The sequence below is a fragment of the Phoca vitulina genome, unplaced genomic scaffold (assembly GCF_004348235.1).
Source record: "Phoca vitulina isolate PV1807 unplaced genomic scaffold, GSC_HSeal_1.0 scaffold25, whole genome shotgun sequence".
Taxonomy (NCBI): Eukaryota; Metazoa; Chordata; class Mammalia; order Carnivora; family Phocidae; genus Phoca; species Phoca vitulina.
Window position 1 is genome coordinate 23,369,544 of NW_022589728.1, and position 10,952 is coordinate 23,380,495.

A 10,952-nucleotide genomic window follows, 5' to 3' on the forward strand; every position below is an offset into this window, starting at 1 on the left:
ATGTTCGGGAACAGCCATTAACAACTTAGGGCGCCATACACTCAAATTCCCATTGTTACCATCTACTTATACGAGATGCTGTATCAGGGGCTTGTTTATCCTGAAAGTGGGAAAATACCATCTCATTACCTCGGTTAGTTTGCCCCACAGAGCAAATCAGCACTGTAACCACATACAGGAAAGTCCTGCTCACTGCGAGTGTCCCCAAAGCTGGTCTTAAAGAATAGCTTCATTTATGTTTGAATTTCTCTAAAAAGTATCACATTCTTAATATAATGCTACTTTGACGATGATTGCTGTTTTCTCTAAACATGAACTCTCCCCTCGTCAAACCTACATACTAGTGTTGATCACATAAGTAATTGCTGAAGTTACTTTTCTTGCTGATTAATAAACTACGCCCCCTGCCCCCCACCCCACCTTGTCATTCATGCTGACTCTCTGCTCTCTTTTTTGTCATCTGGCCCCTTCAGGCCAACGTTCAGGGCCACTGTGCTCAAAGCTAACACCCAGGGAGCACTTCTGTCCCTCACCTATAACTGATTTGTGCCCTCCTTCCCACCCCCCCCCCCAACCTTTCAACCAGTTTAATGATAATCATATTGAGTGGAATCAAAAGTTGTGAAGCCAGCAAAGATAAATTCCAACTATTTTTTCCCCCTTGATCTACCAGGTCTGCCACTCTGTCACAAAAGATTAGATTAGCTTGACAGGATTGAACTACATAAAGCCAGCCTGGGGGGGGGGGGGGGGCTGTCTCTGTGTGTGTGTGTGTGTGTGTGTGTGTGTGTATCCTGTTTCCTTGAAAGGCTATAGCTTTCAAATTTTTCCCAAGTTAAAAAAGTCAAATGTCGTTTTCAAAGTTTTCTTTTCCAACTGGCAGAAATAATTCTAAATTGGTGTTGATCTGAATCTTGGAAATTTGCTTTTGCCTCCAACAAGATTTAAAATCAGTGGGGTTTGGGGGAGGAGGGTAGTTCTTCCCATGCCAAATTTATTGCCTGTGTCTGATTAAAAAGAGGAGGAGGGAAAGCGAGGCTGTGTTGAGCCAGAAAGGCTGGGACATGGGGCCAGGGGGCCAGGAGCATAGTCAGCAGCCACCCACAGTTAAGAGGCATCTACTAAGCCTGAGGGCCTAGCCGAGGGACTCGAGTAGCTTGCTGTTGACTCACCCATTCGAATACCAGTAACTATGTGAGTACGCTACAAATGAAGCCTCAGCGTGTGACGAGTTCTCAGCAAGGTGGCATTTGAGAGAAGCCTTGAAGACTGAGGATGTAGCAGATGGAGATGAGAATGGGAGCTTGAGCGTTCCAAGGAACTGAAGGTCAGGAAAGGCTCAGAGGGTGAAAAAGAAAGATTATACTCATTGCGCCTGACATAGGACACACGAGGAGAATGCCATGCGTTCCCTAAGTGGATCCCATCTTGAGGATAGCCTCCATTCCAGGCTGAGGGTGGAGAAGAGAGAAGCCCTAGGAAAGGACATGTGCAGAGTTGTGAAGTTAATAGAATCAATTCAGTTGCTATAAAGACTTTTGGAATACAGGAAAGCTGGGAGACGAGGTAGGAGGGAGGCTATTGCAAAAGTCAGGCATAAGAAGTGACGAGCATGAAAAGGAAGAGATGGCTGCTAGAGTCCCACTTTGGAGCTTAATGACTTCATAACAACTCCTGAGCCGGCTTGTATTTAAGTGGCAGCAGCAGAACAGTGAACCTGATCTCAGAAGCGTCTTGGAGATGCTGGGTGACGATCTCTGGCAGACAGGTGGACATCTAGATCTGGTCCTCAGGAAGGAGGCTGGTGCTAAGATTCTGGAGACATCTGCAAAGAGGCTGTGCCATGCAGTAGAGCTGGCGGGGGGTGGGGAAGGGGGAAGCATAGGATGAGAAGGGCCAGGGACCACAACTTGGGGAACATGAGGGAGCTGCCGAAGGAAAAGGCTTAAAAGGTGACGTTGGAGAAAAGTTAGAAGAATCCAGACTAGAAACAATTATCTCCTCTGCCTGGACCTAATCTCCAGCCTGAGTCACACTTAAGAAACCTCAGTCTGGCCCAAGAAAAAGCATCTGTGTGGCCAGCCCTGGGGCAGAGACGCAAAAGGTGAAGGGCAGTGTTAACAGATAGCACATGGAGTCTTTAAACGAGCACTCGGGTTTCTAGTAACTGAATCCATTGTTTAAATGACCAAAGGAAAATTTCTTCCTCGGTGAAACCTGGAAACCGTTGTTGGGCAGTTTTGTTTGCTTGGCCTCGGAAGCATGACTTGCTTAAATGTGCAGGCAGCGTTTCATGAGAACCCTAGAGGAAAAACAAAGTACATTTCCAGTATCATCGAATGGATACATGTTAGCTCGGATGAACTCTTTTTATTTGCCAAAAAGATGGGACAGGACCTGCCTCCATCTGAGAGCTCAACGGGACAGTCTCCTATGTCTCCTAGGGGCTTCCCTCAAGCACTGAACTCAGCACAAGCCAAGCCTGCTCCGGGCACGTCCCTAGGTCAGGATGGACATCCCTGCTCTCCCCAGCTCTCCCTGGGAAGGTCGAGACAGTTGTGTGGGCGACCACGGTTCTAGGTGTTCTTTGGGACGACTCTGGGTGCTCGCGGTTCCTGCGTCACACTCAGATATTTCAGAGCACTGAACCGCTTTCCTGACTATCTTTTTGGGAACTGTTGGGAATGTGCACTTGCGTCGTCCAGAATCCTACTTGCTGAGTAATCATTTCTATCTCACTCGCTCCGTTTCTGTAGAGCATGTATATAGTGTCTTCCAGGAGCTTCCAACAAGCTTTTTAGCTGTAATTGTTGAAACCTTTCTAACCTACTAGCCAAAAGCAAGAGCATTGATTAGCAAGAAAAACAAAGCATCTTCAGCCCAGATTCTAAGTTTGAGGTTTTCCTGACAAGGTGATTTAAACCATGCTGAGTGTTCAGAGCAGCCATGAAAAATGCCCCCTCACCTTGCCCGCACGTCCTGGGTGGTCCACGTGGACGCCACCCGGCAGGCCTCCCCTCCCTCATGGCGGGGGCGCCGGGCTCCTCTCACCCTGACCCCGGCCAGCCTGGCTCTGTGCACGGCCTGCCTGGTCCAAGAGGCTAGCGGGCAGGTGGGGGTCTTGGCCCCGACACCCTCACATAGCGTCCCCCAGCTGTAGAGTTCCCGTTTGAGAGCTCAGTGTTGTGGATTGAATCACGTCCTCCTCGAAGAGATAACACTGATGTCCTAACCCCCTGTTCCTGGCAGTGTGACCATATTTGGAAATAGGGTCTTTGCTGTGTAATCACGATGAGGTCATTTTGAATTAGGATGGGCCCTGCGTCCAGCGCCGGCATCTGTCTAAGAGAGACGGACACACACAGGGAGAACACCATGTAAAGAGAGAGGCAGAGACTGGAGTGATACAGCTACAAGCCAAGGGGAACCAAGGGGTGTCCGCAAGCAAAGAGCAGATTCTCCCTCGGGGCCTCTGAAAAGGAATCAACCCTGTGGAAGCCTTGATTCCAGATTTCCAGCCTCTGGGACTGTGAGAGAGTAAATTTCTGTTGTTTTAAGCCCCCAGTTTGCGATACTTCGTGAGGGCAGCCCCAGGCAATACACACACCCGGGGCCTGCAGCCTTGCCTCCAGAAGTCTCTGGTGTGTACCTGGGCAATGATAGCAGGCCCCATCTCAAGGGTATTGTGAGGGCTATCCCTGGGAAACTCGTCCTGTGAGAGGATGCACAGAAAGCACAAAGAGATGGCATGGGGTGGAATCACACGAACCTGCTGTTATTCAGCCATCTTGGACCTAAACAGGAGCCATACCCCACTGAACAGTTGAGCCCGACAGCAATGAGGGCCGTGGCGGCGGCGGGGGGCAGTGCTGCTATCCGAGTCCTTGTGGATGGATGGTCCTGCTTGGTTTTTCCAACAGTCCTCAATTCGCTGACACCGGCTGGCTGTCTACCAATTCAATTCAATTCTGGCACTACTCAGAGTCAGCAAAGACCCCGCAGGTTAAGGGCTCAGTCCTGTAAGACTGCCCCCATCTCATATGCCAACTGCTAATGGGGGCCCCAGGCTTCCCACACATCTGCCCAGCTGACTATAAATTGGGGGGCTTCCACCACCCCCACCTCAGGTTTGATAATTTGCTAGAACAACTCAGAACTCAGGTAAACACTATTCTTATGATTACAGTTTGTTATAGAGGATACACATGACTAGCCAGATGAAGAGGTATGTAGGTCAAGGCACACATCTTCCATGCCTTCTGGGGACACACTACCCTCCCAGCACCTTAATGTCTTCACCCGCCCACAGGCTCTCCAAATCTCAGAGGTCAAGAGTTGTTATGGTGGTTTTATTACCTAGGCTTGTTTGATTGGCCACCATTGGCCACTGGTGAATGAACTCATAATCTCCATCCCCTCTTCCTACCCTGGAGGTTGGGAAGAGGGGTGGTGGAAAATTCCAACCCTCTAAGTGTGGCCAGCCCCTACCTTGAAACTAACTACATGCCCACCCTGTGTCATCTCTGTAGCAGGAACTCAGGTATGGTAGAAAAAGGCTTTTATGAATAACAAAAGACACTCCCATCACTTAGGAAATTCCAAGGGTTTTAGGAGCTCTGTGCCAGGAACTGGGGGTAAAGACCAGTTATACATATTTTTTATTACACCACAAACACCTACTGTGTTGCAATGACTTATTTGTACATCTGAGGACAAGTGTCCTATTTCATTCATCCCATGTGGTTCCAGTCCTACTCCTCATATAATACTAAGCACACAATAGATGCTTAATAAATGTTGACCTGCGTGCTCGCTTCGGCAGCACATATAATAAATGTTGACCTGCATGACCTTTGTGCTCATCACATAATACCTGCTGGTCTCAGCTGGGAAATAGAAAGGGACTTTCCCAAGTCTTCTGTGCTTGAAAGGATTTTTTTTTTCCCTGTTCTGTTGCTTCTGAAGGAACTGCGAGGACAGAAGAAATTTCTATTTATGTGCCCTTCGAATCTTTTCTCTGACCAACCTCACCTGTATGCAGAGGTGACTGAAGACCAGAAAAATCTGTGAGGCAGCCCTACAGATGCTGGTCCTCCAGCCCTTCAGGACATCTGGCCAGTCTTGGAGAGAAGGAGCGAGAGAGACAACAAAAATTAGCTGGGTCCTGAAAAGGATGAGCGTTGACGCAGACACAGAGAACTTTAATCCGACCCCTATAACACCATTTTCTTCTGGCTCAATTGACAATGGAAAGCTTGTCCTTTGGGGAAAATAAAATAAAATAAAAATAAATACATAGAAGTCTCTATTGTCCAGAAGCTGCCCTTTATTTTTTTATTTAAGATTTTATTTATTTATTTGACAGAGAGAGACCGAGCAAGAGAGGGAACACAAGCTGGGGGAGTGGGAGAGAGAGAAGCAGGCTTCCCACTGAGCAGGGAGCCCGATGTGGGGCTCGATCCCAGGACCCTGGGATCATGACCTGAGCTGAAGGCAGACGCCCAACGACTGAGCCACCCAGGTGCCCCCAGAAGCTGCCTTTTAATTTCTACCCCTTTGCTCTGACTTTGGCAATGGCATTGTCAGATCTTAGGGGATTTATTGCAGGATGGATACTGAAGGGTCTTTGCAATAATCCCGGAAGTGGACCTAAGATGTCTTTCTCATGACGGCCTCTGGAGCCCAGTGCTCTGCCCTCAGCATTCCTGAAGCAGAGGGAGGCCCTCGAGGACTGCGAGCTGGGAAACGCAGAGCCTGGCCAGGGAGTAAAGAAATGAATACGGCTGTCACGGAAGGAACTAGATGGAGCAAAAGCTGCAGCCCCGGGGGAGATTCCCTAACCACAGTTCCTCCAGCTGCTCGGACTTCCTGCTCCACCACCGCCTGGAGTCTGTCCCCAAAGACATTCCCGCGGCCAGCTGAAAGCCCAGGAACCATTCCCCCTTACCTGCTACAGATGCAGGAGAGTATGTTCTGGAGAAGAGGGATTGGCCAGGCTTCCCTCTCAGGGACCCAGCGTTTGGGAGCAAGTTTCATGCTTGCCTCTAGGCTTTAGCTCAGTGAGCCATGCAAGAAGAAGTTTGTGCAGTTTGGGCACTTTGGGTCTATTTTCCATGAAGAACTATCCATTCGAAATGATTTCTCTTAGAAGGGAAGAAGTAGTATTTTATGTATGAGAGGGAAAGAAAAATCAAGTAATTTTAAAGATCAATTCAGTGTCAGCTAAAGAGGAAAGGATGAGGCTATGGAAGAGGACTAGAGAAAAATGCGCAAAATGTCAGGATTTACCGGGCCCTCCCCGGCAGCAGAGGCCAGTAGGCTGACGTCGATGTCTTAATGAGCCTAGGGTTTCTAGTGTTTTCTTATTGCTTCTGACCCCTAAAATCAAATTCATTTGAAATCAAACCAGTTACACACTGGAAAATTTGGGAGGTAAGGAGATAGAAAAGAAAAGGAAAAGGTTTTAGATTTCCAGCTCCAAGTGAGATCTATTTAGAGAACATACCCCATTCTTAAAAGAACAGCTATTTAAAAGACAAGAACCCTTGTGTACTGTTGGTGAAGATATAAAATGGTGCAGCCACTATGAAAAACAGAAGGGCAGTCCCTCAAAAAATTAAACATCGAATTACCATATGATCCAACAATTCCACTTCTGGGTAGATAACCAAGAGAATTGAAAGCAGGGTCTTGAGATATTTGTACACCCTTGTTTATAGCAGCACTATTTACAATAGTCAAAAGTAGAAGCAACACAAATGTCCATTGACAGATGAATGGATAAACAAAGGGTGGTATTTACCCACAATGGAATATTATTCGGCCTTAAAAAGGAAGGAAATTCTGGCACATGCTACAACATGAATGAATCTTGAGGACATTATACTAAGTGAAATAAACCAGTCACAAAAGGACAAATACTGTACGATCCCATTCATATGAGGTACCCAGAACAGTCAAATTTATAACAACAGAACGTAGAACGGTCACCGGTGGGGGGGGGGGGGGGGGGAAGGAATGGTCAAAGTGGGTACAGAGTTTCAGTTTTGTAAGACAAAAATGTTCTAGAGATTGGTTTACAACAACATGAATATACTTAACACTATTGAACAGTATGCTTAAAAATCGTCAAGATGATAAATTTATGTTATGTGTATTTTACCACAATTAAAAAAAAAAAAATGCCTAGAGGGGCGCCTGGGTGGCTCAGTCGGTTAAGCATCTGCCTTCAGCTCAGGTCATGACCCCGGGGTCCTGGGATCAAGCCCCATGTCGAGATGTCACTAGAAAAGTGCTCCGTGGCCACAGACTGTTCCCAGTCAGTATTAACACTCCTCAGTCCCGAGGCGTACTCCGTCCTGGGCAACTCTGGGAACACAGCTGCTGTTTATGCCTCATGGTGTGTTTGATCCTGGCTGGACCAGGTGCTCTCCTTGAATCAGGCTTGCATCTTGGTTTTTTCCCTCCTCCTGGAGTGCTTGGCGCCCAGGGGCAGTCAGGGCGCATGAGTGAGTGCACTGGACACTTGTCTTCCTGCCAGAGCAAAAGAAGGAGTTGGTGCTGTGGGGAACCAGCTCTCTAACTGGACTGGGGTGGAGAGTAATGGAGATCAGAATGACTTTTCCCAAAAGTCTCCTGATCCTTCACCTCCGTTGTAAATGACTGAGGTAAAGCAAGAAACCACGAGGCTGAGGCCCTGGGGGTGGGGGGGGAGGTGGGGGGACTGACAGCCCATGGGAGTCCACATTGCTGGCTGTCGGCTCAGATAAACTGAATGGAGACCCCAGTGGCAGGGGGCAAAGGACTGAGAGTCCCAGGCTCTGGGGCCAACACAGATGTTACCTAGTAAGGAACAGGCTGGCTCTGGGCTCCCCTGTCTGCAGGCTGCCTTTTCTCAGCCGCTCACACACCTGAGTCATAGCCTGACGACAGATCGCTACAACCACCTGTTGCTGCATCCAGGGACGATTCTAGCCAGATCGCTACTGTGGTTCTGCACACTGAGAACCTCTGGGCGAAATTTCCCATTCTTCCTCCTCCTCCTCCTCCTCCTCGTCCTCTTGCTTGGCCTTGTCCATTTTTGATTGTGCATCATTTCACTCATGCCTTTTTCTCACACTCACATGCCTTCCCCACCTCCATTCCCAACGTTGTCCCGGATTTACTATCTCCCTGGAGATCTTTGACCTCTGGCCAGGCCATTCCTACTATTTTCCCACCCCTAACATCAGCTCCTGAGCTCACTCACCCCCCCTTTCTCCTGGGCCTGCCTTGGGTCTTACTCCCTCCAGGGGCCCCAACATTGCCCCTCCAGAAATGCAGTCTCTTTTCCGCCACCGAACTCTCAAAGGCCCGAGTTCTTGCTAGGGGCACTCACCGTTCACATCCCTCCTGAGAGCAATTGGAGAGCGAGGATCTTACCTTATCCATCTTTGTATTTCTCTTCCTAAATGCCATTACCTCACACCTGAGCACAATTTGTGCTCAGAAAGTGTTTATTGAAAGAATGCATGCAACTCAATAATAAAAAGCCAAACAGTCCAATTAAAAAATGAACAATATTCCATTGTGTATGTGTATAAATATATATATATCACATCTTCTTTATCCATTCATCAGTTGATGGACATTGGGGCTCCTTCCATAATTTGGCTATTGTTGCTAATTCACATGGGGGTGCATGTACCCCTTAGAATTAGTATTTTTGTATTCTCTAGGTAAATACCTAGTAGTGCAATTGCTGGATTATAGGGTAAAGTTGTGAGATACACACACGCACACGCGCGCACACACACACACACACACACACTGGAATATTACTCAGCCACAATGGGGATGGAGCTAGAGAGTATTATGCTAAGTGAAATAAGTCAGTCAGAGAAAGACAAATATCATATGGTTTCACTCATATGTGGAATTTAAGAAACAAAACAAACTATCATGGGAGAAAAAGGGGAGAGGAAGACCAAGAAGCAGACTCTTTTTTGTTTTTTAAAGATTTTATTCATTTATTTGAGAGAGAGAGAGAGAGCGCACACAAGCAGGGGGAACTGCAGGCAGAGAGAGAAGCAGGCTCCCCGCTGAGCAGGGAGCCCAATGCGGGGCTCGATCCCAGGACCCTTAGATCATGACCTGAGCCAAAGGCAGCCGCTTAACCGACTGAGCCACCCAGGCACCTTCTATGATTTTATTTCTATGAAATGTCCAGAATAGACAAATCTGTAAAGATGGAAAGTTGATCAGTAGTTACTTAAGATGGGGTGGGGGTGGGAAATGGGGGTGTGATAGCTAAAGGGTACAGGGTTTCTTTTTGGGATGATGAAAATGTTCTAAAATTGACTGTGGTGATGGCTGCACAACTCTGAATACACTAAAAACCATTGAATTACACATTTTAAATGGGTCAGTTGTTTGGTATATAAATTATATTTTTTTAAAAAGAATAAATGAATGTCTTTAATAAGCTTTTAACATCCAAGTTTTCCATTCTTGTTTGCAAAATTCACACACTATCCCAGTGGTCCATGACATACCATCATTTCAAATTTGCTGGGGCCCAATTTCAATTCCACAAGCCAAGAAGCTGGCTGGGACACCTGATGGAGTCCTTGGGCCTACTGGGAGACCAGAGGCTAGCCCGATTCCTTCACTCATGTGGCATTAGTGTTCTTTATACATGAAGATAAAAGAGAAATAGTAGAAATTCTAATACCATTCTGTTTCTTTGTGAACAAAATGGTCCTGCTCAGGGGGGAGGGGAAGCCATAAAGTCAATAGGTATGAAAATGTGATGGTGCTTACTAATTAGAGTTACGAGGAAGTCTGAGTTTCCTCAGGAAATACTGAGAGTCTGGTGAGTTTGGAATCCTGGCTTTTAGAGAGAGGAAGTCACCACAAATCTAGAAGCAGAGGGTCTAGATTTGGAGTGTTCATTCCACCAAGGCAGCTCCGGCCTGGTATCCGTACCCAAACAAAACACACTGGCTGGACATAAAAGGACTTTCCATACAAGTACCAAGCCTTCAGGGTCAAGGATCGCCCGGGTGAGTGGGCCTCACCTAAGGTCCCAGGCTGGCGATGGAGGATCAGGAGAATGAAGCTTTGCTGGTGGGGACAGTGCAGGGCTAGTAGGGTGGGGATAGATGTGAGGGGCAACATGATGTCAGTGGTGATAGGATCTTCCTGCAGCCACAGGGGAAGGAGGCCACAGACTAGACTACCTTGCCATCAAGGGTCTGTAAACAAATGCTCAGTCTCACTGGTAATCAGGGAAAAGCGATTTAAACCGCAAAGTGATACCATTTCTTTTCTTTTTTTAAATAATTTTTTTAAAGATTTTAATGTATTTATTTGGGAGAGAGAGAGAACACAAGTAGGGTGAGGGGCAGAGGGAGAAGCAGACTCCCTGCTGAGCAGGGAGCCCGATGCGGAGCTCGATCCCTGGACTCCAAGAATCATGACCTGAGCTGAAGGCAGATGCTTAATCGACTGAGCCACCCAGGCGCCCCAGAGATATCATTTCATGTCTATCAGATTGGCAAAAAGGGAACAAATCTGACACTACAAATGGTTGTCCAGGGTGTGGAGCAACAGGAACTCTCATAACCACTGGTGGGCATGTACAAACTCTGATACATCCAGCGAAACTGAAGTCATACGGGCTGCATTACCCCACAAGCCCCACCCTAGATAGAAAGCCTAGAGAGATGCTCACAGGTGCTCACAAGAGGATCAGAACAAGAATGCCTTCGTAGGATGTTTGTATGACCAGATTAGAAGCGACCAAAATGTCCATCAAGAGGAGAATGGACACAGTGTGATGTGTTCATTCAATGGATTATTACAAAGCAGTGAAAAAAAAAAAAAGAATGAACTACTGCTATCTGCACCCACAAGGATAAATCTCAAAATGTACTGTTGAATACAAAAAGTAAATTGGAGAAAGATACATT